The sequence below is a fragment of the Oncorhynchus tshawytscha genome, linkage group LG15, assembly GCF_018296145.1.
Source record: "Oncorhynchus tshawytscha isolate Ot180627B linkage group LG15, Otsh_v2.0, whole genome shotgun sequence".
Lineage (NCBI taxonomy): Eukaryota > Metazoa > Chordata > Actinopteri > Salmoniformes > Salmonidae > Oncorhynchus > Oncorhynchus tshawytscha.
The window spans coordinates 23,057,649-23,084,893 of record NC_056443.1 but is presented as its reverse complement, the minus strand read 5'-3'; the positions used below and the strand labels follow the sequence as shown (position 1 = coordinate 23,084,893).

General features: G+C 46.1%; 1 protein-coding gene across 39 annotated transcripts in view; it reads right to left on the bottom strand.

Annotated features, from left to right (window-relative positions):
* LOC112214694 (receptor-type tyrosine-protein phosphatase delta) overlaps positions 1 to 27,012 on the bottom strand; it is a 905,847-nt gene extending 878,835 nt beyond the window's left edge. For 29 of the 39 annotated variants that reach the window (XM_042298333.1, XM_042298345.1, XM_042298336.1 and 26 more), the window contains exons 1-3: positions 26,891 to 27,012; positions 26,627 to 26,733; positions 26,463 to 26,499 (exon numbers count right to left, since the gene is read on the bottom strand). The gene's annotated coding sequence lies outside the window, so the exon portion shown is untranslated. The remainder of the gene's footprint in view (positions 1 to 26,462; positions 26,500 to 26,626; positions 26,734 to 26,890) is intronic. The other 10 variants (XM_042298352.1, XM_042298354.1, XM_042298355.1 and 7 more) reach the window with 2 other exon arrangements.
* Between the last annotated feature and the right edge of the window lie 233 nt (positions 27,013 to 27,245).

Here is a 27,245-nt window from a genome sequence, read left to right as displayed (position 1 = left end):
TAGATACATTTTACGGAGACAGTATATTTAACATTAGATATGTTTTTGTTTTTAGAGCCACGCTTCACCTACCCTCAACCCCTCCCATCTACCCGAAGACCATGCTATAGTTGAAGTCGTAAGTTTACATACATTTAGGTTGGAGTCATTAAAACTCGTTATTCAACCACTCCACAAATGTCTTGTCAACAAACTATAGTTTTGGCAAGTTGGTTAGGACATCTGTGTGCATGACACAAGTATTTTTTTCAACAAGTATTTACAGACAGATTATTTCACTGTATCACAATTCCCGTGGGTCAGAAGTTTACATTCACTAAGTTGACTGTGCCTTTAAACAGCTTGGAAAATTGCAGATAATTATGTCATGGCTTTAGAAGCTACTGATAGGCTAATTGACATCATTTGAGTCAATTGGAGGTGTACCTGTGGATGTATTTCAAGGCCTACCTTCAAACTCAGCGCCTCTTTGCTTGACATCATGGGAAAATCAAAATAAATCAGCCAAGACCTCAGAAAAAAATTGTAGACCTCCACAAGTCTGGTTCATCCTTGGGAGCAATTTCCAAACGCCTGAATGTACCACATTCATCTGTACAAACAATAGTACGCAAGTATAAACACCATGGGACAACGCAGTCGTCATATTTTTCATTTCTACTCTTAATTTCTACAGATTGTAAATTAAAGAAAATCTGTACACAATATTTTACATACAGCAGGTTTTCAAAAGGACAAAAAAAGTTTGGTCTGCTTTGTGAAAATAAAATATTGCGATACTGGCCTAGTTGATAGATATCTGTCCCTATCTTGATCAGGTTGTTACTGTAAAAGGAGAATGTGTTCTCAATGATTTACCTAGTTAAATGAAGGTTAAGTAAATTAAATAAGGATAGACTAATTGATGAGCTCAAAGACTATGGAAGATATTACCAAAGGCATTAGGTGTCAAAGGTCTCCTGACACCGCAGTAGCGGTCACAAGTCACTCGATAACAATCAATTATAGGGTCATCCAGGTGACCTTTAGGTCCTGAAATATCTTGACCCCGGTTATATCACACTGATATTTCAGTCTGAGCAGTGTCTGTATGCATGTGTGTGCGTGTGTGTTTGGGGACTATGCGGACCAGGTCACTGGCATTTAACCCTGTAGCCGTATCGCCCCTTGTTTAATGGTCTCTCTAGACTAGAGGATAAGTGGTGAGCGGGCCGCCACCTCCCAAACACACTGACTTTGAAGCATGTGTAATCCTTTTTGCTGGCATACGGGCACACACACATACCTTGCCATATCTACCAATTTTCTGTTCAGCTTTACTACAAATTAGAGGACATTTTACCAAGAGAGCGTCTTTAAATCATACTTTATCAGTAAGGTTTATGACGTACTTGTCACGTTCTGACCTTTATTTCCTTTGTTTTGTCATTATTTAGTATGGTCAGGGCGTGAGTTGGGTGGGCAGTCTATGTTTGTTTTTCTATGATTTGGGTATTTCTATGTTTCGGCCTAGTATGGTTCTCAATCAGAGGCAGGTGTCATTAGTTGTCTCTGATTGAGAATCATACTTAGGTAGCCTGGGTGTCACTGTGTGTTTGTGGGTGATTGTTCCTGTCTCTGTGTTTTGCACCAGATAGGGCTGTTTTGGGTTTTCACGTTTCTTGTTTTTGTTAGTTTGTTCATGTGAAGTGATTTATTAAAACATGAATCAAAATAACCACGCTGCACTTTGGTCCGCCTCTCCGTCAATGGAAGAAATCCCTTACAGTACTGTACAATACGTAAGAAGGCGAGGGGGTTGGTGAGGTGTTTCCTTTGGTCTACAGTGCGTCTTGGTCCATATTAATAACTTGATTGATAGTAGCTAATAGCTATAGCACGCGGATGGGTTTGACTTGCAGGAAAATGGGAGGATGAAATAGATAAGTAAAGGGAAAGGGGGATACCTAGTCAATTGTACAACTGAATGCATTCAACTGAAATGTGTGTTCCACATTTAACCCAACCCTTCTGAATTAGAGAAGCATGTTTATGTATGAAGAAAAAAAAATCACAGAAGAAAATAGGCTGGGATATGGAACGATGTGCTATGGACAGGGAACGATGTGCTAAGGACAGGGAACTGTGAAGCATATGGATAAGGGTGATCTGTGCTTCTAAGGCCCCAAGAACAAAGTTAGTTCATTTGATAGAAGTTATGGAACTACTGAAAATCAACTTAATTGTTTTGTATATGGAGATAAGCTTAATTGGCTTAATTTACAAGATCAAGGTTGGAAATAATAAATTATTATTTTAATAAAAATCTTGTATTATTAGGTTGGTGAAAAAAGGTCAAATACTGCTGTGTGCTGGGAGGCAGGTGAGAAATGTCCAGACCTAATAATAGAATTGTAACGGTTTTCCTTAGGTGAAAGAGAGTCAGACCAAAATGCGGCATGGCTATTGCGATCCATGTTTAATGAGACAAAGTAAACACGATCAAATACAAAAACAAATAAACGTAACACGAAAACCGAAACAGCCTAATACTGGTGCAAAGTAACACAGCAACAGAACAAGGACAATCACCCACAAAACCCAACACCAAACAGGCTACCTAAATATGGTTCCCAATCAGAGACAATGACGAACACCTGCCTCTGATTGAGAACCATATCAGGCCATTCATAGAACTAGACAAACTAGACATGTAACATAGAATGCCCACTCAGCTCACACCCTGACCAGCCAAAACATAGAAACATACAAAGCAAACTATGGTCAGGGTGTGACAGTACCCCTCCGGCCGCAAAACCTGAACCTATAGGGGAGGGTCTGGGTGGGCATCTGTCCGCGGTGGCGGCTCTGGTGCTGGACGTGGCCCCCACTTCACCGTAGTCTTAGTCCCCCACCTTGTCTGCTTCCGTGGCCTCCTCACCATGGCAACTCTTCTCAATGGACAGAGGGGCGGCAGCTCGGGACAGAGGGGCGGAAGCTCGGGACAGGGGGGCGGACGCTCGGGACAGAGGGGCAGGGGCTCTTGGCTGAGGGTCTCTGGCGGCTCTGGGTTGAGGGGCTCTGGCGGCTCTGGGCTGAGGGGCACTGGCGGCCCCTGGCTGACTGGCGGCACTGGCGGCCCCTGGCTGACTGGCGGCCCCTGGCTGACTGGCGGCACTGGCGGCCCCTGGCTGACTGGCGGCACTGGCGGCCCCTGGCTGACTGGCGGCACTGGCGGCGCCTGGCTGACTGGCGGCCCCTGGCAGACTGGCGGCCCCTGGCAGACTGGCGGCCCCTGGCAGACTGGCGGCACCTGGCGGCCCCTGGCAGACGGGCGGCTCAGGCGGCGCGGGGCAGACGGGCGGCTCAGGCGGCGCCGGGCAGACGGGCGGCTCAGGCGGCGCCGGGCAGACGGGCGGCTCAGGCGGCGCCGGGCAGACGGGAAGCTCCGGCAACGCTTGAGAGGAAGGCTCTGGCAGCGCTGGACTGAGTAGCTCTCGTAGCGCCGAACAGGCGGGAGACTCCGGCAGCGCTGGAGAGGAGGAAGGCTCCGGCAGCGCTGGAGAGGAGGAAGGCTCCGGCAGCGCTGGAGAGGAGGAAGGCTCCGGCAGCGCTGGAGAGGAGGAAGGCTCCGGCAGCGCTGGAGAGGAGGAAGGCTCCGGCAGCGCTGGAGAGGAGGAAGGCTCCGGCAGCGCTGGAGAGGAGGAAGGCTCCGGCAGCGCTGGAGAGGAGGAAGGCTCCGGCTGCGCTGGAGAGGAGGAAGGCTCCGGCAGCGCTGGAGAGGAGGAAGGCTCCGGCAGCGCTGGAGAGGAGGAAGGCTCCGGCAGCGCTGGAGAGGAGGAAGGCTCCGGCAGCGCTGGAGAGGAGGAAGGCTCCGGCAGCGCTGGAGAGGCGGGAGGCTCCGGCAGCGCTGGAGAGGCGGGAGGCTCCGGCAGCGCTGGACAGGCGAGGCGCACTGTAGGCCTGATGCGTGGTGCTGGCACTGGTAGTACTGGGCCGAGGACACGCACAGGAAGCCTGGTGCGGGGAGCTACTACCGGAGGGCTGGGGTGTGGAGGTGGTACTGGATAGACCGGACCGTGCAGGCGCACTGGAGCTCTTGAGCACCGAGCCTGCCCAACCCTACCTGGTTGAATGCTCCCGGTCGCCCTGCCAGTGCGGCAAGGTGGAATAGCCCGCACTGGGCTATGCAGGCGAACCGGAGACACCGAGCGCAAGGCTGGTGCCATGTAAGCCGGCCCAAGGAGACGCACTGGAGACCAGATGCGTAGAGCCGGCTTCATGGCACTTGGCTCGATGCTCACTCTAGCCCGGCCGATACGCAGAGCTGGAATGTACCGCACCGGGCTATGCACCCGCACTGGAGACACCGTGTGCACCACAGCATAACACGGTGCCTGCCCGGTCTCTCTAGCCCCCCGGTAAGCACAGGGAGTTTGCGCAGGTCTCCTACCTGGCGTAGCCATACTCCCTGTGAGCCCCCCCCCCAATACATTTTTGGGGCTGACTCTCGGGCTTCCTTGCCAGCCGTGTTCCCTCATATCGCCGGCTCCACTCTCCGGCTGCCTCTGCTCTCCTAGCTGCCTCCACCTGTTGCCATGGAAGGTGATCCTTTCCCGCCAGGATCTCCTCCCAGGTATAGCAACCCTTGCCGTCCAATACATCGTCCCATGTCCATTCCTCTTTGCGCTGCTGTTGCCCGTTACCACGCCGCTTGGTCCTGTTGTGATGGGTGATTCTGTAAAGGTTTTCCTAAGGTGAAAGAGAGTCAGACCAAAATGTGGCGTGGCTATTGCGATCCATGTTTAATGAGACAAAGTAAACACAATCAAATACAAAAACAAATAAACGTAACACGAAAACCGAAACAGCCTAATACTGGTGCAAAGTAACACAGCAACAGAACAAGGACAATCACCCACAAAACCCAACACCAAACAGGCTACCTAAATATGGTTCCCAATCAGAGACAATGACAAACACATGCCTCTGATTGAGAACCATATCAGGCCATTCATAGAACTAGACAAACTAGACATGTAACATAGAATGCCCACTCAGCTCACACCCTGACCAGCCAAAACATACAAACATACAAAGCAAACTATGGTCAGGGTGTGACAATAATAGACTTTGATTAAAGTAATAATTTAATATTTTCAACCTCAATCTAGTGAATTAAGCCATATGTAAAACAAAACAACTAAATTGATTTACAGTAGTTCCATAGCTTCTATCAAATGAACCAACAATGTCGTCCTTGGGGAACAAAAAGGAAAACGGGAACATTTTCCAAGATGTGGAAATGGAGACCGGTTGCATGACCAAAACATTCTGCACTGAAATAAGATAAACAAAGTGTGAAAAAAGATATACACAAACATATTTTCCATCTGAGGCTCTCCTAAGCTCAACATGCAAAATTCAGATTTGCAGTGGAACCTCAAATAAATACATAACACTGTTTGTTAGGCAGTTCCAAAAAAACAAATCACACATCCAGACCTTGATGCTACTGTATGTAGCAGACAGAAAGCCATTGATGGAGGGGTGGAGGGAATATCTGCTGTAAAGTCATAAAATGTGATTCATCTCGTTGCGGTACCTGCTAGCAGCGTGTAATTGCAATGACACACTAGTGTAATCCATTTATAAGCCTGGGCCTAGTCTGCTGTGACTCGGGCTGTTGCAAAGGAGATGAATCTCCCGATTCCCTCATTCCAGATACCGCGCATGCGTGTCACTGGACTGACTGACTGACTAGCAATTAGCACGGTGTGAATCTTGTTCGTCCACTTGCTTGGGCAGGCAGACAAGCATGCTCCTCATGGCATTACACAAACACGAGAAGGAGACAAAAAAAGAAAACGATAATCTGCCAGCTGTCTCAGAAACTGTGTCGAAGCGAGCCGAGGTGAAGAGCGAGGCAGTGTTTGCTTGTCCAAAAATGTGTAATCCGTCTTGAGACGAAGAAGCGCTTTCTCTCTCGTGGCAGGCAGGTGGTGTACTTTGACTTTTGCAAAGTCAAGGCCGACCCAGCACTAACCTGACCAGAAAATGAGTCTACCTCCACAGTGGCTCATGGTAATTTAGGGGGTTGAGCAAACATGAGTGTCCATGATGGTGTCTCGAGGGAAGGTTAAGGTGAATGATGGTGCAGAGGGTTTTAATCTTACGGGAGAAAACACTACCACTATCGCCATTTTTTATACGAGTACCATACGGAACCCTGGTCTCTCCATTCTACAAGTGCTTTGCTGTGCCGAGGTATAATTTAACTAATTATGTGCTCAGGGGGACCAAATTAACCATCTTGCAGGCATTAAAACTGGTCCAGGATCTCTGCCTGCCCACCACTAGAATGTTTATGCACCATTGATGTAATTATTACTATTTGTTAATGGGGTAGTTCTAAATTAAGTGTAGGTGATTAATATAACATTTCAGAGGCCAGGGATTTTCCTGCCATTGAAATCCTTGTGCGGGCCACCTAAAATGTTTTTGGGAGGTCAACTAAGTCCAGTGGAGAAATTATTATACATTTTTTGTATCCATTTTTGGGATGGGAAAAATGCTTTCAGTGTAAACTTAAATGACTAAAACCAGATATAAAGTCCTGTACGTAGAAAACCTATATATTTGTTTACCATATAATCTTTGAGAACTAACAATCAAAAGAAAAGATAGACAGTCACAGAGAATAAAACATTACAAAAACAATGAATTTAGTAGTACAGACTGTTTACTGGTTTGTCTCCAACTGACACCGCACCCGGTTAGAAGGGAATAAAGCAGCCCAAGAGTTACCACACAGGAACTTTATTTTAAAAAACACTGAAGAAGATGAACATGAGGATGGTTCTGTAATGGACAGAAACAGAGAGAAAATAAATATAAATATGCTATACAGGAGATAAATACAGCGGGGCAAAAAAGTATTTAGTCAGCCACCAATTGTGCATGTTCTCCCACTTAAAAAGATGAGAGAGGCTTGTAATTTTCATCATAGGTACACTTCAACTATGACAGACAAAATGAGAAAAAAAATCCAGAAAATCACATTGTAGGATTTTTAATGAATTTATTTGCTAATTTTGGTGGAAAATAAGTATTTGGTCACCTACAAAAAAGCAAGATTTCTGGCTCTCACAGACCTGCAACTTCTTTAAGAGGCTCCTCTGTCCTCCACTCATTACCTCTATTAATGGCACCTGTTTGAACTTGTTATCAGTATAAAAGACACCTGTCCACAACCTCAAACAGTCACACTCCAAACTCCACTATGGCCAAGACCAAAGAGCTGTCAAAGGACAGCAGAAACAAAATTGTAGACTTGCACCAGGCTGGGAAGACTGAATCTGCAATAGGTAAGCAGCTTGGTTTGAAGAAATCAACTGTGGGAGCAATTATTAGGAAATGGAAGACATACAAGACCACTGATAATCTCCCTCGATCTGGGGCTCCACGCAAGATCTCACCCCGTGGGGTCAAAATGATCACAAGAACGGTGAGCAAAAATCCCAGAACCACATGGGGGACCTAGTGAATGACCTGCAGAGAGCTGGGACCAAAGTAACAAATCCTACCATCAGTAACACACTACGCCGCCAGGGACTCAAATCCTGCAGTGCCAGACGTGTCCCCCTGCTTAAGCCAGTACATGTCCAGGCCCATCTGAAGTTTGCTAGAGAGCATTTGGATGATCCAGAAGAAGATTGGGAGAATGTCATATGGTCAGATGAAACCAAAATATTACTTTCTGGTAAAAACTCATCTCGTCCTGTTTGGAGGACAAAGAATGCGGAGTTGTATGCAAAGAACACCATACCTACTGTGAAGCATGGGGGTGGAAACATCATGCTTTGGGGCTGTTTTCTGCAAAGGGACCAGGATGACTGGTCTGTGTAAAGGAAAGAATGAATGGGGCCATGTATTGTGAGATTTTGAGTGAAAACCTCCTTCCATCAGTAAGGGCATTGAAGATGAAACGTGGCTGGGTCTTTCAGCATGACAATGATCCCAAAAACACACCTCTCCTCCTTCCAGGCTTTTTCATCTTTGAACTTATATGGTGATCGCATCTAAACTTTCATAGTATTACCACGACAACCGGCAACAAAGTTCGTCTTTCAATCACCCACGTGGGTATAACCAATGAGGAGATGGCACGTGGGTACCTGCTTCTATAAACCAATGAGGAGATGACTTTCAGTGCGATCTGAGTCAGAAATAGGAACAACTTCTATTTCAGCCCTTGGCGTCGCAGACGCTCATTGGCGCATGCGAGCAGTGTGGGTGCAATAATTGAATAACATGGATTTCTAAATTTATTTTGCGACGCTCGCGCACGCGACGTGTCTAGTCTGGTCAGCATGTAACACTATTGGTTAGTCACTCTTGCCAAGCTCTGGACGCTTCGTACAATGAATGGCTGTGTTAAGAGACTAACTGGCTGTGGCCAATTGATCTCGGGATGTGGGCCACTGAGTGAAACAATATTGAATAGCGGTCAGTGATGCATGACATTGGGACCCAAGTCAAATATAGAAACTATAGGACATGAATGACATTATGTCTCTGTCCCAATCCAAAAGGCACCTTGCTTAGTAGGTATAACTTTTCCAGTAGGTAACTGCCATTTGGGACGGGCCTTGAAGGCAGCATTACGTGACAACGCATTCGCATTCCACCCGAGAGCGAGACGTTTGTTTCCATTGTAGCCACTGTAGCCACTGTGTAGCAGCATGAGCAACTAGTGCCAGCAATTCATTGAACAGCTATCCCAAAATTGAAATATCTGACACAAATAACAAGTAAACAAGTAACAGAATCGATCCTAGTACCTGTTAATTAATTAAGTTGATACCGACCTGAATAATTATCCTGCAGTATAGGGTCTGCAGCTCCATCGCTGTGGATAGATAAGCAGCCTTGCATGCATGATACAGGATACTATTTTGAGATAGCTAAATTCGATATTTTAGTGACTGTTTAAGAATAATTAATAGCCAGAATAGTGGTGTTTTACTGTGAAGTGAATGTGTGCATTAGAGCTGCTAATGTTTTTTCTATGAGTAGGCTTACATTGTGATTCCTTCCTTCAACTTTCACACCCATGCATATTATATTAAATGACACTGACTTTCAAGATAACATGTTTTTTTCAAATTCGTTGATAACTAATATTGAAAGGTGATATTATGCAATCTAACTAGATAAGGCCTAGGCTAATTCATCCTAATGTAAGCTAAATGCATTGGATACAAATACTGCCATGTGATAAAGGATAACGAGTCCAATATAATTATATAAATGCATAGCAACCTGGAATATATATTCAGTGAAATGAATACAGCATTGTAATATTTGTGGTGCATTTCTCTCTCCTTGCAGGGGATTAGACAGATGAACAACAGGCACCAGATGCCCAAGCCTCAAAACCAGAAACATGTGGAGACATTTTGAATAAATGTTCAAATTTGTATAGTTTTTTCTGTATATGTGCATGAGTCCTTAAAACACAGTCTATTGTACAAAATAAGTAACTCAAGTGAGGGACATCTCAAGGAGATTAACCTCCAACATTCATAAGCTTGTTAATACGTAAGGGAACATTTTGTCATGACCGCCACAGTTTTTTTGTTATACACAGGACAGGAGTTTACAAGTTTTTACCTCCTTTCAACTAATTGTGGTCTAAATTGAAAACACAATTTACGAATAGGCTTAGTTAGTTTAGTCGTTCATCTCTAAACAGCCGATAAGCAGGACGAGAACGCCTATCGATTAACTAGCTAGCTATCGCGTACAACGTGTTAGCTAGCTAGCTTGGAAACGGTCTGATAAACAACAGTTACTCAGCATTTGAATTCAAAATTCATAGGAAAGTGAAAACATTTTAACATAATGTGGTGAATAAATAAACATTATACTTACATTCAGAAAAGCTATTACTTATTCTTCTGGAAAAGGCAGCACCCTTGTCGATTGGGACACAGTTTATGTCTCTTATCAGTGAAGCACAACTGTAACTTAATGTTCTTACTTTAACATTTCATTAGTGTTTCATTGGTAGCTTTAAACCCATTCATGTCATAACTACCATATACAGTATATCAATGACACTGGCATCCAGTCATAATTGCCTCATCAACCTAAATGACCATACTGGAATCTTCCACTATTTGTCTTTTATTTTAAATTATCTCACAACCACTATAAACACACTCTCTCTGATCATATCACATTCCCCAATTCAGCTCAATGTCTCACTCTCCACCTCAATTCTCTCCAGGCACCAGATGCCATCATTTTGTCTTTTTACACCCTCCCCCTCTTCCTCTCTCATTCACTCTTGGCCCATTAGATGGATCATCCCTCCCTCCGTTCGTGTTTCCTCAGCGCCTCCTTAGACGGAGATTGATTTGTCTACAGGACACCTCTGACCTTTGATATGATCAGATAATGGACACGTGCTCCTAACTGAATTGACTAATCAAAGGAGAGATACATAGAAGGGGATCTCTGACCAAAACATAGGACCATAGCATACCTCCCCACCCTCACTCAACCACTGCTATGTTTCCATGCCGCTTAGACTTGCAGTCCATCTTTTCCAACCCCTCCAGACGCCCAGGGGAAAATAAAATATGTGTTTTCAAATGCACTTTGCCTAAAGGCTCTTTGGGCAAATTACATTTTCACCTACTATAGATTTTCCCTTCCTCTGACTCGATGGATCCTAATGTTATCTATCATGTATTTATGTGCTCTTCAGGAAAAAAAAGGGGGGGGGGGGTTGGCGCCTATGTCGAATGACATGCATCACCCTAAGGTTCTCTGTTGTATCGCCCTGGGAGAGCTGAGTTTGAGAAAGTTCCCAAAGCCTGTCTTTCTTTGTCACCATCTCCAATCCAGTAGCAACACGCGGGTAAAATCACTGGGGAAGCCAGGAAGAAGATAGGTTGTAATATGGCTATGTGTTGTGCTAATTGCGTTGTTTGCTCTATAACCTGTTAGTTCATATCCCTTGCCACTGTGAGGGAAAGGGAGTTACCTAGTCAGTTGCACAACTGAATACATTCAACCAACACCTCTGATTCAGGGCCTATGTCGAATGATACACAACACGCTAATGTTTTCTGATGTATTGCCCAGGAAGAGATGCGTATGAGAAAGTTCCCAATGTCTTTTTTGTCTTCCTTTGTGACTATGTTTCCATATCTCCTATCATCTTGGATATTCACAAATCACCTTGGAAATATCCTCTTTTGCCTGTCTTTGTATTTCGCCCATTTTGGCTTTTTAGCAGCTTTGCGATGACCTTAACCAACAGAGAACAAAAAGGTATTTTTCCCTCTCTTCTGCTTTCCCCTTCATTCTTCCTCAAAGCAGGCACAGTCCAGATGCTGCTGATTAAATCCGGAGCCTTGGATGCGTTGCGTTTTGGAATTCAGACAGCACACATGCAGAGCGCTTCATCAACTCTTTTTTTCTTCTAAAAATACACCTAGCAGCAAGGAATTGTAGGGACAGATCTTATCGGGAGCCTGGTGCAATTATGTATCGAAGAGCCCGACAAATGAGCCCTGCGAGCAGCCGGAACCGTGCATTTCTCTGGCCCTGCTTAAAGAAAGGTGTTCACCAGCCGCCAGTCACTGCTGAGCCCTGCCACCTGCATGGAGATTTGCAAGATGGCAGCACCACAATTGACGCAATATCCTGAGTATTAGCTGTATTAAGAGTGCCTTGGTTATACTACATGTAGGATCAGTTATTTTTTGGTGTCCAGAGCTGTAAATTGACAGTGACATATAGTGGAGAGAACCGAAAGGCAGTATAGAAGTGAGTGAAATGACAAACAGTCCTCTACCGTAGATAGATGAATAATAAATTTTCTGAGTGAATCCAAAAAGAACATATTGTTTCCTCTTCGGCCTCTCTCTTTTTTAAAAACATTTTGAACACCACCAGTAATATCAGGGCTGAGGGAATCTCCGTGGCGGCCGACATCCCAAAAAAGTTGACGGGCCGACAAAAGGAAGGATGTGTTTTGACAGATCCCTACCTTCATTCGCTGGAACATATGATGGGGAAAACAGGGGGAGGGAGGGGTGTCTTCAAAGTTAGCAACAGCGTGATGCAGCATCATGAAAACACACGCCTGGCCATGCATCGGCACATATGAGACCTGGCACACATCACGGGCTTGAGTGTGTAAACACAATGTGTGCGACTGGAGACGGGGAGCGTGTGAGCAGATGCAATCCCCTTTGGCGAGTCATACCTCCTCTGTGCCATTTTTTTGTCCTCTTAGTCCGGCCGGAGTGCTCAAAGTTGAGACTTGTGTAAACCCTGCCAATTATTGCGCTGTCCTGGGGAACTGATCCCTCTAACCACTCATTGTTATTCACTCATGATGCTGACAGATCTGCTGGGCACCCAGAGCCAACTGCTCAGCAATTTCAAGTCTCAAAGGGTTTTTATTTTGAATACATTTGCAAAAATGACTAAAAACATGTTTTGCTTTGTCATTATGGGGTATTGTGCGTAGATTGTTTTTTCCCCTCAAACTATTTACTCCATTTTAGTATAAGGCTGTAACATAACAAAATGTGGAGAAAGTTAAGGGGTCTGAATACTTTCCAAATGCACTGTATCACAGTCATGGCAAGTACATTTTTCCTCAATAAAGTAGCTATCAGCAAGGTCAGAGCTAGCAGGGTGTAAAGAAAGTCAACTTAGTTTACTAAATTATTAAAATATTTTTTTTGAGCATTTCATAACCCTAGGTTTGCAACACAAATTATAAGTGATCCCCACCACCCCCCACCCTTTTCATAAGTGATTTTAATGGGGCTCTGTCCATTCTGATTGTTTTATACTGTTCAATCCAACTTCAAACAAAAGAAAAAATTAAGGATTTCCTGCACTTTTTATAATTTCCACTCTGTGTCATGCAGGGCTGCATGATAATTGCAAAATATTTAGACCTTAATTGGTGAATTGTTGGAATCATGGAAAAAATTAGTCGGAATATAGTAGGCAGGACCTTGAATACATTGTTGTTTGACATGACTAAGCCAGGGAGGATTTATTGACAAGGTAGGAACCAAAGTGTTGGTCAGTGTTTCCAGGGGACAGGGGTTGCGTATCACATTTAACTAACCAAACATTGAAGTACCATAATAGAAGGTAAAGTAAAAACCCAAACCAGTCAAAGCATCAATACAATAGTAAAATACAATATACAGCCCAGTCCTAAGTCATTCTACCTCAGTTAGCAGGGCTCACGAGTGGCGCAGCGGTCTAAGGCACAGAATTTCAGTGCAAGACGTGTCACTACAGTCCCTGGTTTGGATCCAGGCTGTATCACATCCGGCCGTGATTGGAAGTCCCATAGGGCGGCGCACAAATGGCTCAGCATTGTCCAGGTTTGGCTGAGGTAGGCCGTCATTGTAAATAAAAATGTGTTCTTAACTCACTTTCCTAGTTAAATAAAGGTTAAATAATACAAAATAGCAGTTCAGTATACATAGTTAACTATTACAGTAAAGTTTTGCTTTTCTGTTTGTGAAATACTGGTAGTACTTTGATTTCTCTTACAAAACTGTCTTTAAAAAAAAACTGTCCATTTGTTTTTACGTTACTATATAGTATATTCACCTAAAGTGTGCTGCATTTCATGGTCATTAATCCTGGCAGCTCTGTAGCCCAGCATCGACATTTAGGCTTTCTGCTATCAAAAGCCTTTTCCATTTCACTCAGTGCGAGACCAGCCCTATCTGTCAAACTGAATTTACCCTTTTCAGTGCTGCTCACCGATGACAATCACCTACTGGTAGTACGTCGTTAAGGAAGAGGGGGGAGAGAGAGCTCAAAAAAGGTACAGTGTAATTGGTTGTAACACATTTTATTTGATTTTTCTATTAAAATCAGAGAATATAATTTTACCAGTTCTCTTTTACTGGAAAGACCTGGGGAAGTTGCAAAGGAGGATAGGGCCAATGGAAGCTGGGGATAATTAGGTGGCCAAGATAGTTTGAAAGGCCAGGTGGGGGATTTAGAACTGGACACCAGGGCTATAGCACCTCTACTCATTACCCTGGGCATTGAAGTCTCCTTGATCAAGACACCAGGGCTATAGCACCTCTACTCATTACCCTGGGGCATTGATGTCTCCTTGACCAAGACACCAGGGCTATAGCACCTCTACTCATTACCCTGGGGCATTGATGTCTCCTTGACAAAGACACCAGGGCTATAGCACCTCTACTCATTACCCTTGGGCATTGATGTCTCCTTGACAAAGACACCAGGGCAAAAGCAGCTCTACTCATTACCCTTGGGCATTGATGTCTCCTTGACAAAGACACCAGGGCTATATCACCTCTACTCATTACCCTGGGGCATTGATGTCTCCTTAGACCAAGACACCAGGGCTATAGCACCTCTACTCATTACCCTGGGGCATTGATGTCTCCTTGACCAAGACACCAGGGCTATAGCACCTCTACTCATTACCCTTGGGCATTGATGTCTCCTTGACCAAGACACCAGGGCTATAGCACCTCTACTCATTACCCTGGGTCATTGATGTATCCTTAGACCAGGGGGAAGACAGCCCCTACTAGCCCTCCAACACCACTTCCAGCGGTATCTGGTCTCCCATGCAAGGATTGACCAATCTCCCCCCTGCTTAGCTCCAGAGGCAAGCCAGTAATGGGATACAAGGTGGTATGACAGCTGGGTTGCTCTCCTGTGCTTATGTGTCCGTACAGATTATACTCTCCTCTTTTTCTGAGCTGTCGTTCGTAAGGGTAGATTTATGTCGGAGGTGTGGCATGATCAAAAAGCAGCTTCTTTTCGACGCGATCAAAGAGAGAACCCTAGGGCCTAGTGGAATCCATTGACAGTGGTACGCTCGAGACCGCTGTATTTACATGGCTAAGCCCCATTCAATCAAATATTACATTAAGATGCATTAAGATTCATTAGGCCATTTATTTCAAACATCTCATTCAATTATGTAAGGTCATTTTCTCTGGATCTCCGGGAAATCCATAATGTATGCATTTTAAATGGAAAATTAACCATTTGTGCTGAGCATAATTGAAGACCTCTTGCCATTTTGGTAAAGTGATACAAACGTCAAAATATAAACACAAAGAAAATATTCTAAGTGGAATCGTCAATAACTCAAATATATTCTCAGTGGAATAGTCAATAACAAAGAGATATTCTTAGTAGAATAGTCATTGTCTAATGTCACAAAACGATTAAATTGATCTAATTTAGCAGCAGTTTTAAGGTTCGTCGCTGTAAGATTCAATTAAATCAAAGTGGTTTCAGCAAAATAAATATTGCCCGATGAAGAACATGCAAAAATAATCAGTACCTAAACTAACAACAACACACAAATACCTATGAAAAACATTCAAATAGTCCCTCAATGATCTCCTCTGCTTTCAAACCAACTCCCAAACAACGGTCCTTTTATAAGTACAGTACAGAATCCTCTTCCACAGTGGCCTGTTTACAAAACCAGCATATTCACAGACATAATACTGATGCCATGAGGTGTTAATAATATAACAAAGACCAACTGTGCCCCTCGTGGTTTCAGTAAGAAATGCTAGTACTGTATGCCCTAGCACGCCGACAACGTCCCTGTAGTATCAGCCATGAAGTAAGAGGGTGAAAGGTCTGACGTGTAATTACAGCATAGTGCTCGGAGTGCCCCGAGGCTGCTGGTAGGGAGAGGTAAGCAAGGACAACAGTAAGGCTACTTCACGATATCCTCAAAATAGTATCCTATCTCCATCCCCCATCCTTCCTGGCTACTGATCAGAAAGGACTCAGCAGTACGGCTATGTTCCAATACTCTCACAATAGCATCCTTTCCCCATCCCCTGTCCTTCCTGGCTACTGATCAGAAAGGACTTGATAAGAGAGAGCAGTTTGGTTGATACCTGGGTTAGGCTCATATACATTTTACCTCACAAGGACAACAATGTAACAAATCGAAAGCCCTCATTGTAAATAAATTGAACTTTTCCATTATTTAATTGGAATTGCAATTAACCTTGTGAATTGGCTGAATGTGGACTCCAATCCTGGTAGAAACCCCAACAAAGGCTTTCAGCAGGTTAGTATTTTGGACCATAAAGGAAATCATTCCAGTGTATTGGGACCTGGCCTGAAACGGTTAGGTGTTAGCAGCAGGTCACATGGGTCCAGATCTTTTTTTACAGCGAACAGGCTGCGCCGTCATTCTTGTTCACCTCCCTCCTCCATTCTTCTTTCTTTCTGATTCTCTCCATCCTCTCCCTCACAGTGAAAGTCCCTCGGATAACAAGTGAGTGTCTAATTGATTTCTCATGTTCGGGTCGGGGGGGGGGAGCAACATCGACCTGTACAGAGTTGCCTGGCACCGGCATGCCTGCAATATTCTTTCCTTTCTTTCTTTCTTCGTCCTGCTCTGTTCCTCCTGGATGACACAATGCTAACACTCAACCTATCGCTGCCCTCTGAAAACCTTCAGAGGGGCTAGTAGCGAAACAAGCAGTCTTACAGTATCCCCCTCTGGTGTTGTACTGTACACGCAGACCACAAAGAAGGTCAAAACATACAATGGGGTTGGCGTTTTCCCTTTGGACGTGGCAAAAAGAAAATCATTGGCCATGCTAGCGCTTAATACAGCATCACATGGCCATGATCTATCATGCTAACATGTATCGCTAATTAGCACAGTTCTCCAACCACACAAAGGCCTAGATTCTGGCAACAAGGTGATAGTCAAGAGTCTTCCCTTATCTTGCCTTTTCTCTTTCAGTCATTTTTTGTCTTATTGGCGAGATTCTGCAATGTATGGCCGAGAGGAATCCACTTTTCCCAGCGTGAGCACAAGACTGCTGCTGGTTCCCTGCAGGCGAAAGCAAAGTACGCTAAAGGGGGTGGGGGGACATATCCACCACGGTTCTCAGTTGAGGTGAATTTCAAAAGCATGCTTGGCTGACCCTGGGTTGGAGGCACTACTTGCCTTCCAGTGAAATTATGTAACGCGCAAAACAACTGAGTACAGTAGCATTCAAGACTAGTCACTTCATCTCTGCTCAAAGTGTGCTGAGCAGTGAACCCAGCCACATCATTTTCTTCAAGTTGAGTAGAAACCAAACCAAGATATAATTTTTTTTAAATGACCTACAGGCAATTTCACCTAAATTTCACCTCTATGGCCTACTTCCTATTCAGACATATTCTAATAATCCCTATGGTATTGCTTTGTATTAAATAAGCAACTGGTTTTATACAGAGTCCAAACAAATACATTAGGCCCTGGGTTAAGCCATACACGTTATCGCCTTTGACACGCTTGCGTGCTTGGAAGTAAACAGTGTATCCTCACTTCAGGCCGAGCAAAGAATAAAGCTTAAGTCTGGTGGTATAAGTCTCTACAGTATGCAAAGGCGAGAATTGATCCGCAGTAACATAGAGCCGTTGCAGTGTTCCCCTCGGTCCACTGTGCTTCATCCCCGCAATCAATCCCTGCTCTTCTAAATTTTATCAGAGCAACGCCACGAGGAGAGGAGAGAGGGGCGAAGAAGAGAGGAGAGCAGGGTGAAGAAGAGAGGAGAGAGGGGCGAAGAAAAGCAGAGAGAGGGGCGAAGGAGAGAGGGGTGAAGAAGAGAGGACAGAGGGGTGAAGAACAGAGGGGTGAACCACAGAGGGGTGAAGGACAGTGGAGGGTGGGGTGAAGGAGAGAGGTGAAGAAGAGAGGAGAGAGGGTGAAGGAGAGAGGGTGAAGGAGAGAGGAGAGAGGGTGAAGGAGAGCGGTGGGAAGGGTGAAGAAGAGAGGGGTGAAGAAGAGGAGAGGGGTGAAGAAGAGGAGAGAGGGGTGAAGAGAGAGGAGAGATGGGTGAAGGTGAGAGAGGGGTGAAGGAGAGAGAGGAGATGGGTGAAGGTGAAGGGGAGAGATGGGTGAAGGTGAGAGGAGAGATGGGTGAAGGAGAGAGGGGTGAAGAGGAGAGGCGGAGGAAGGGGTGAAGAAGAGAGGAGATAGGGGTTAAGGAGAGAGGAGAGAGGGGGCGGAGGAGAGAGGGGCGAAGAAGAGGAGAGAAGGGTGAAGAAGTGGAGGACAGAGGGGTGAAGTACAGAGGGGTGAAGAGAGGAGAGGGGTTAAGAGAGGAGAGAGGGGTGAAGGAGAGCGGACAGAGGGGTGCAGGACAGAGGGGTGAAGGAGAGCAGAGAAAGCAGGGAAGGAGAGCGGAGAGAGGGGCGAAGAAGAGAGGGGTGAAGAAGAGAGGACAGAGGGGTGCAGGACAGAGGGGTGCAGGAGAGAGGAGAGAGGGGTGAAGAAGAGCGGAGAGAGGGGTGAAGGAGAGAGGAGGGAGGGGTGAAGGAGAGAGGGATAAAGAAAAGAAGGAGAGAGGGGTGAAGAAGAGAGGACAGAGGGGTGAAGGACAGAGGGGTGAACCACAGAGGGGTGAAGGACAGTGGAGGGTGGGGTGAAGGAGAGAGAGGGGTGAAGAAGAGAGGAGAGAGGGGTGAAGGAGAGAGGAGAGAGGGGTGAAGGAGAGAGGAGAGGGTGAAGGAGAGAGGAGAGAGGGTGAAGGAGAGAGGAGAGAGGGTGAAGGAGAGAGCGGTGGGAAGGGTGAAGAAGAGAGGGGTGAAGAAGAGAGAGGGGTGAAGAAGAGAGGAGAGATGGGTGAAGGTGAGAGGGGTGAAGGAGAGAGGAGAAATGGGTGAAGGAGAGAGGGGTGAAGGAGAGCGGAGGAAGGGGTGAAGAAGAGAGGAGATAGGGGTTAAGGAGAGAGGAGAGAGGAGAGAGGGGCGGAGGAGAGAGGGGCGAAGAAGAGAGGAGAAAGGGGCGAAGAAGAGAGGGGCAAAGAAGAGAGGAGAAAGGGGCGAAGAAGAGAGGGGAGGTAAAGAAGAGAGGGGTGAAGAAGAGGAGAGAAGGGTGAAGAAGAGAGGACAGAGGGGTGAAGTACAGAGGGGTGAAGAGAGGTGAGGGGTTAAGAGAGGAGAGGGGGTGAAGAGAGAGGAGAGAAGGAGAGAGGGGTGAAGGAGAGCGGACAGAGGGGTGCAGGACAGAGGGGTGAAGGAGAGCAGAGAGAGCAGTGAAGGAGAGCAGAGAGAGGGGCGAAGAAGAGAGAGGGGTGAAGAAGAGAGGACAGAGGGGTGCAGGACAGAGGGGTGAAGGAGAGAGGAGGGAGGGGTGAAGGAGAGAGGGATAAAGAAGAGAGGAGAGAGGGGTGATGAAGAGAGGAGAGAGGGGTGAAGAAGAGAGGGGTGAAGAAGAGAAGAGAGAGGGGTGAAGAAGAGAGGGGTGAAGAAGAGAAGAGAGAGGGGTGGAGGAGAGAGGAGAGAAGGAGAGAGAGGGGTGAAGGAGAGAGGAGAGAAGGGTGAAGGAGAGAGGGGTGAAGGAGAGAGGGGAGAAGGGTGAAGGAGAGGGGAGAGAGGGAAGAAGAGAAGAGAAGGAGGGAGGGGTGAAGAGAGGAGAGAGGGGTGAAGAAGAGAGGAGAGAAGGAGAGAGGGGTGAAGGAGAGAGGGGTGAAGGAGAGAGGAGAGAAGGGTGAAGGAGAGGGGAGAGAGGGGAGAAGAGAGGAGAGAGGGGTGAAGAAGAGAGGAGAGTGGGGTGAAGAACAGAGGACAGAGGGGTGAAGGGGAGGGGTGAAGAAGAGCGGAGGGAGGGGTAAAGAAGAGTGGAGGGAGGGGTAAAGAAGAGCGGAGGGAGAGGTAAAGAAGAGAGAAGAGAGGGGTGAAGGAGAGAGGAGAGAGGGGTGAAGAAGAGAGGAGAGAAGGATGAGAGGGGTGAAGAAGAGAGGAGAGAGGGGTGAAGGAGAGAGGGGTGAAGAATAGAGGAGAGAGGGGTGAAGAAGAGAGGAGAGAGGGGTGAAGGAGAGAGTGGTGAAGGAGAGAGGAGAGGGGTGAAGGAGAGGGGAGAGAGAGAGGAGAGAGGGGTGAAGGAGAGAGGAGAGAGGTGAAGGAGAGAGAGAGAGGGGAGAGGGGTGAAGAAGAGAGGAGAGAGAGGAGAGGGGTGAAAGAAGAGAGGAGAGAGGGGGAGAGGGGTGAAGAAGAGAGGAGAGAAGGAGAGGGGTGAAGAAGAGAGGAGAGGGGTGAAGAAGAGAGGACAGAAGGAGAGGGGTGAAGAAGAGAGGACAGAAGGAGAGGGGTGAAGAAGAGAGGACAGAAGGAGAGGGGTGAAGAAGAGAGGACAGAGGGGTGGAGGAGAGAGGGGTGAAGGAGAGAAGAGAGAGGGGTGAAGGAGAGAAGAGAGAGGGGTGAAGAAGAGGGGAGAGAGGGAAGAAGAGGAGGAGAGAGTGGTGAAGAAGAGAGAGGGGTGAAGAAGAGAGAGGGGTGAAGAAGAGAGGACAGAGGGGTGAAGAAGAGAGGACAGAGGGGTGAAGAAGAGAGGTGAGAGGGGAAGAAGAGAAGAGAGGGGTGAAGAAGAGAGGAGAGAGCGGTGAAGGAGAGAGGGGTAGATGAGAGAGGCGTGAAGAAGAGAGGAGAGAGGGAAGAAGAGAGGATAGAGGGGTGAAGGAGAGAGGAGGGGGGGTAAGAAGAGGAGAGAGGGGTGAAGGAGAGAGGAGAGAGGGGTGAAGGAGAGAAGGAGAGAGGGGTGAAGAAGAGGAGAGAGGGGTGAAGAAGAGAGGAGAGAGGGGTGAAGGAGAGAGGGAAGAGGAGAAGAGAAGGAGGAGAGGGGTGAAGAAGAGTGGAGGGAGGGTTAAAGAAGGCGGAGGGAGGTGTAAAGAAGAGTGGGGAAAAGAAGAGTGAAGGGAGGGGTAAAGAGGAGCGGAGGGAGGGGTGAAGATGCGGAGAGAGGGGTGAAGAAGAGTGGAGGGAGGGGTGAAGAAGAGAGGAGAGAGGGGTGAAGGAGAGAGGGAAGAAGAGAAGAGAAGGGAGGAGAGGGGTGAAGAAGAGTGGAGGGAGGGTTAAAGAAGAGCGGAGGGAGGTGTAAAGAAGAGGGGTAAAGAAGAGCGAAGGGAGGGGTAAAGAGGAGCGGAGGGAGGGGTGAAGAAGAGCGGAGGGAGGGGTGAAGAAGAGCGGAGGGAGGGGTGAAGAAGAGCGGAGGGAGGGGTGGAGAAGAGCGAGGAGGGGTGAAGGAGAGCGGAGAGAGGGGTGAAGGAAAGCGGAGAGAGGGATGAAGGAGAGCGGAGAGAGGGGTGAAGGAGGGCGGAGAGAGGGGTGAAGGAGAGCGGAGAGAGGGGTGAAGGAGAGCGGAGAGAGGGGTGAAGGAGAGCGGAGAGAGGGGTGAAGGAGAGAGGAGAGAAGGGTGAAGAAGAGAGGAGACAGGGGTGAAGAAGCGAGGAGAGAAGAAGGGTGAAGGAGAGAGGGGTGAAGGAGGGAGGAGAGAGGGTTAAGGAGAGAGGGGTGAAGGAAAGAGGAGAGAGGGGTGAAGTAGAGAGAAAAAAGGGAAAACAGGCTTAAAAAACCTAATTTAATTGAATAGCCAGAAGAAACAGCAATACCTCACGTTCCCTCCTACCGTGTCATATACATCAGGCTTAATGGCAATAGTAGTCATTTAACAACTTAATAAATGTCTGATTTACGAGCGGCGCCAAATGGCTGATAAATAAGCGGGTGGGCAGAAGTGCAGGTGACGTTTCCTTTCAAGCAACTTTTCCAATCAATCTTTTTGTGTGTGTGTGCTTTGTTTGTGTGTCTGCCTGTATGTTGTCCTGTGTGTGAATTAAATTGATCATGCACGGTGTACTGTATGTAGTATGTGATTGAAACAGTTGATTAGATGCGTGTGCATCCATCAACTATAAATCTCCAGACAGCTGATGTCTGTATTGAAAAATCTGCATGAGGGATCCGGTTGTAAATCAACACGGCCCCACCCCCACAACAAACCATTCAAAACACACACACACACACACACACACACACACACACACACACACGATTCTCAATGCACTAACACCACCGGCTAAAACAGCTACCAAGCCTGGGAGCAGTTGTACCACTATCCATAAAATGGTGTTGCATGACGTGACAACTTCTGACAGGGACTTACTGTATACTGAAGTCATCTTTTAGGCTTGAAGGGGAGGGTCTTGGTGATATGACACCCTGTGCCAAAAGAAGCCCATCTGGGGAGTCATTTGGTTCAGGGGCCTCAGAGGGACAACCCATATGTATATTTTTTCACATTTTCAAATCCAGCAGACACTCTTCAGGTGATGAGAAACGTTGGCAAGCAAAGACGTAAGGCCCCAAATAAGAAAACGCGCCACATCCCAAAAGTGTAAGAAGCAGACAGGATGAATCAAACCTTTTTGTTGCCACAGTGAGAGGCGAGGCGATGTGACAGAAGGAGAGAGATTTCTTGCCTCATGTTGGTCGGGCAGAAACTTTTTTGTTTTTTTTCTCCTCGGGATGAACCAACATTTCCTGAAAGCGCCTGCGCCAGGTGCATCCGTCAGTACGTCCTCATTATAAAACGGCCCCCTGGGAGTTGGCCATCCGATGTGTCAGAACAAGTGGGCTTGTATTCAAGGTGCGTTAGTTACAGTATGCGGAGAACATGTGGACATCACAGAAGTACCGTTTATGCTAGCTGTAAGTACCGTGTATGCTAGCTGTAAGTACCGTGTATGCTAGCTGTAAGTACCGTGTATGCTAGCTGTAAGTACCGTGTATGCTAGCTGTAAGTACCGTGTATGCTAGCTGTAAGTACCGTGTATGCTAGCTGTAAGTACCGTGTATGCTAGCTGTAAGTACCGTGTATGCTAGCTGTAAGTACCGTGTATGCTAGCTGTAAGTACCGTGTATGCTAGCTGTAAGTACCGTGTATGCTAGCTGTAAGTACAGTGTATGCTAGCTGTAAGTACCGTGCATGCTAGCTGTAAGTACCGTGCATGCTAGCTGTAAGTACCGTGTATGCTAGCTGTAAGTACCGTGTATGCTAGCTGTAAGTACCGTGTATGCTAGCTGTAACTTACATATGAGCCTACCGTAACTGTGGAGAGAACTAGGGAAAGAGGGCGGCAGGTAGCATTGCAGTCAAGAGTGTTGGACCAGTAACTGAAAGGCCTCCGAGCCGACTAGGTGAGAAATGTGTCGGATGAGCCTTTCAGCAAGGCGCTTAACCCTAATTGCTCCTGTAAGTCTACTAAAAATGCAAATTAAATTCTACTGCAGGATTCTACTGCCGATAATGTCTGCAATCAGTGGCTGGGAATATGGACACTTGCACAGTCCATATCCTTCCAATACTACTGATCATTAGTTAAATCAGACTATTGTCTCAGCATGGAAACAAACATCTACATACTAAAGTGAGTTAGTCGTCAAAAGTAGTTTGATACTTGTTTATTTGCTGCTGTTATGGCAATCCTCTGCTAACACTTAGCCATGGCCCGATTACATCACCTGGAAGGATTTCATAAACCATAATTATATGTTGAATCCCTTTCTCCCAGTCTTTCTCTCCAGGGAGAAAAAAAAGAACAGGTAAAAGTCCTGAAAGTGTGTTCAACAGAGCCGCACAGTCGAGCTATCGGTGTTGAAGGATGATTAAAGGTGGGAAGAGCTTTGCAGCAATGTGGAGTTAATGCTCGACCGCCACTCAGCAAGCACGTGAGCAAGAGCTGCCTTTCTCCAGCTAACTAATATCTTGTTGATGGACGCAAGACAAGCAAATAGACTCAGGGAGTAGGACTCAGGGAGAAGACGGGAGAAAATTGTCAAATGGTGGGCAATTTATGAAATGGGACTGCTGCTGCCGGGAACGGATGGCGGGAAAAATACTTACCTGGGACTAATGCGTGAAAATGACTTGCCGAGAAAAAAAAAAGAGAGTGACAATAGTGAAAGTTGAAAATCCCCTTTCCCAGAGAAAAACTGAATGTTCCCTCACATCTCCTAAAGCACTAGTCTCATGAATGCCTCAGCCAAGTTGCAATTCAACCTGGAAGGGATAGCTGAGCTAGTAGTAGGAAATACATGCTGCAATGTCAACTTGTATTCCAGTTGCTGTGAGGGATTTATGTATTTTTCGCTCTTGCCACTGGCAGTATGATGCTCCTCTTCTTGTTAGCAGGTTCCCACTGTACCGCTTAGAATGGACAGGTGCATGCATGATCAAATACATTTCACTGCCTTCCTGCTTGCTTCCAAAGTCAGTCCTTTGTCTTTTCATCTTAGAAAAAAAAAATACTGTAGTGCCTCACTAGATGATGATGAATTATGTAACACGTAAAGAAATGTGTGTGAAACTGCTGTGCTTTCTGTAGTGCCGTGATGTCAATCACGTGTGTGATCTTGCTGTGCTACTCGAGGGTATAGTCGACTTTCCTCAATCAAACAAGGTCAAATAGGAGACGACTTCAAAACATCTACCGAGACATGACGGCGTCACCATTTTAAAGCCCAGCTAAGGAGATTAGACGTGGCGGTATAAATTCATATTTACGTAGCGTCCATATTAACACTTCATTCATAGTTTGATGATAAAATAACAATGGCCCCAATATTGCAAGCAGACAGACAGACACTTCCATGTAAGCTATTCTTTGCATCTACAGCATGAGATAGCTCTAACTAAATATGGTCAACACCAGAAAAACTGCTACACGAGGGCCACATTAGCGCAGCCAAGCCTAAATCGTGCCATCTCTATCCACAAAGATAACCTTAGTGCTGACATCTCTCTGCTATGCAAAATATAACCCTCAAATATGGTAGAGTAACTCTGAATAACACAGCTTGAATAATACAATATGGTCATGGTTAACAATGTAATTGTGTCCACATCATGATTGACTCATTGCAGTGGTCCATATTGATGAGCTACACTGTCCTCCCTCCACCTCCCCGGGGGAGAGAGAGACCTATAACGCTATCACATTACCTTTATGGTCATTCTCACTTAACCCTGTGTCACTCTGCTGTACAGCGGAGAGATGTATGACATTCCACTTGCCTTCTTTCGCTTTTCACAACTGCCTCTCCTGGGTGTATAGGAAGCACGCTGTTAACGGAAAGGTGGTTGTAGCGCCACCCTCCAAGGGTTTCAATGGTCGAGACCAACAGCTGTTTCATTGTGAGGTCATTCAATTAGTCGACTTTTGATTTGATACACTGCCATTGCACTGATTTGATCGGAGTTCAAATTTGAGAGACATGATTACGCGGGATAAACCACTCAACACTCTCCGCGGAAAAGAACGCAACACAGAATGTAGTAAATGCTGCGGATTCACATGACATTGATGGAGGGCAAACAAACATGCCCCCTCTCAGTGCAGCAGTGGGCAGTGCTATTTATGTCAATCAGCAGTGATTGTACAATAATATTTGACATGTAAAGAGTCTATCCAATGGTGAACAGCGAGTGTGTGCGCGCGCACACACACACACCACACACACACACACTCTCTCTCTCTCTCTGGACATGACACCACTGGAATAACTTTACACCCCCAAGTGATGATTTTACACATACATACAGTAGCCGACACACCCCAGCCCCTCCCAATGCACCTCCCTAACACAAAGAGCAGCACCTTTCAAGAGACGTTTCCCCACATGTTCTGTGATATTTAACATATATACAACAAAAAAAAGATTTAAAAAAGGGGAGCATCATAGCTTCGTTTTCATCAACCATGTGGACAACAGATATGCATCAGGGATGGACAACTGGCAGGCAGTGGGTGGATTAACTTCCAAAAATGGGGCCCTTGACCATTTAAAAAATATATATATTAGGGTTCTCAACTTACTGTTAAGCGTTAGAATAGGAGAATACACAAGGTGCAATTTCAAGTTTGTCTCTTAGTCACTGACAGTCACTCAATTAGCCATGTCAGTGGGATTTTTTTATTTATTGGGGAGTTAGGTCTAGCCAGCTATCTAAACTTCTAGTAATCATGTCCCGAATACCAACCGGGCATGCAGGGCACGTGCCCAGGGGCCCTGACCTCTTGGCAAAATGTGTAGAATTGCAGGAAAAGTGGGGGGCGCTAATGGTATATAACCTGGCTAATAGTATAATGCATTTCGTTAAGATAGTTAAGTCTTTTAACTGCACGAATATAATGCACAAATCAGTTGACGGCATATGTGGTGGGTGTGAGTTTTGGTGCCCCCCCCATCAAAGTTGCCATCCCCGGCATACATGGACCACCTCTCCCGATCTCTTTGGGAGATAAACCCAGGCTATTTAAGGCAAACATTTAATATTAAAAATGGGAGTCCTGTAGTGTGCAGGTAGCTGAACAGATATCTTCATATATGAGCGGGCATGGTGAAGCAGAGTGAACAAGTGCTCGTCTGAAAAGCATCCGACATCGTACTTCCATGATGAGCTGAAATGTCTGCTCATGGCATGTCAATAATAACACGCCAACAATACATCATTTGCTAAAATATTGCTTACACAACTCATGAACCCGACACTTCTAAAAGCCTGTAAAGTAGGCAACATCTCTGCAGATAATAATGCGAGAAAAAGTCTAAATGCTACTTACTATATACCCCAGCTGATGAATTCAAAAGCCACGGTAACTGTAATTAAACGACAAAAGGGAGAATAAATGATAAGTGATTGAATTGTACACTCATGTCGGGCAAACTGGGATTTATCAATAGTGATAACCTGACCTCTTTCTATGCGACGCGAAGGACCACTTACCAAGGCGTTCCGATAAAATTCCTTAGGAAATCCAGAGGAGTCTTATCTTTCTTCTCTCCAGTCAGAAAACAGCAATGCTTTCTTATTCCAAATAGACTCCAAGTGAACTGAAAGAGAGAAGACACCAAAACAGCCACAACAAATTCCGTTAGAATCGAGGTTCCCAAAAAGAAAAAGTGCTAAAATCAACATTTGTGCAGCAGCAAAAAAAAGAAGAAGAAAAAAAGGCTATTCATAATACAGGGTGAGGAGGAGAGTAGGTACCTGCTCCGTTTCTCGCTGTCGAAAGAAACAATGAGAGCGGTAATGAGACAGACTGAAAAGTGAGAGCTAAGCTTTCTTTAGAAAGCAAGCGCTGCTGCCGTCAAATTGGAGCCTACCACTCCTGGCGACGGCTCCGAGCGGCTCCGAGCGCGCGAGCGAGAGAGGGGTGCGCGAGGAAGACAGCATCCCAGATAGATACTTTCCACACGCGCACGCGCGCCTGAATTTCTCTATGTAGCCACTTGATGGCCGGCTAGCAGAGCAACTAACTCGGGTAGGATTTGTTCTCCCCCCCCTCTAAACTCTCCGTCAACGATCCGCAGACAATAAATTGTTTGGCCTATCTCTTGATTTC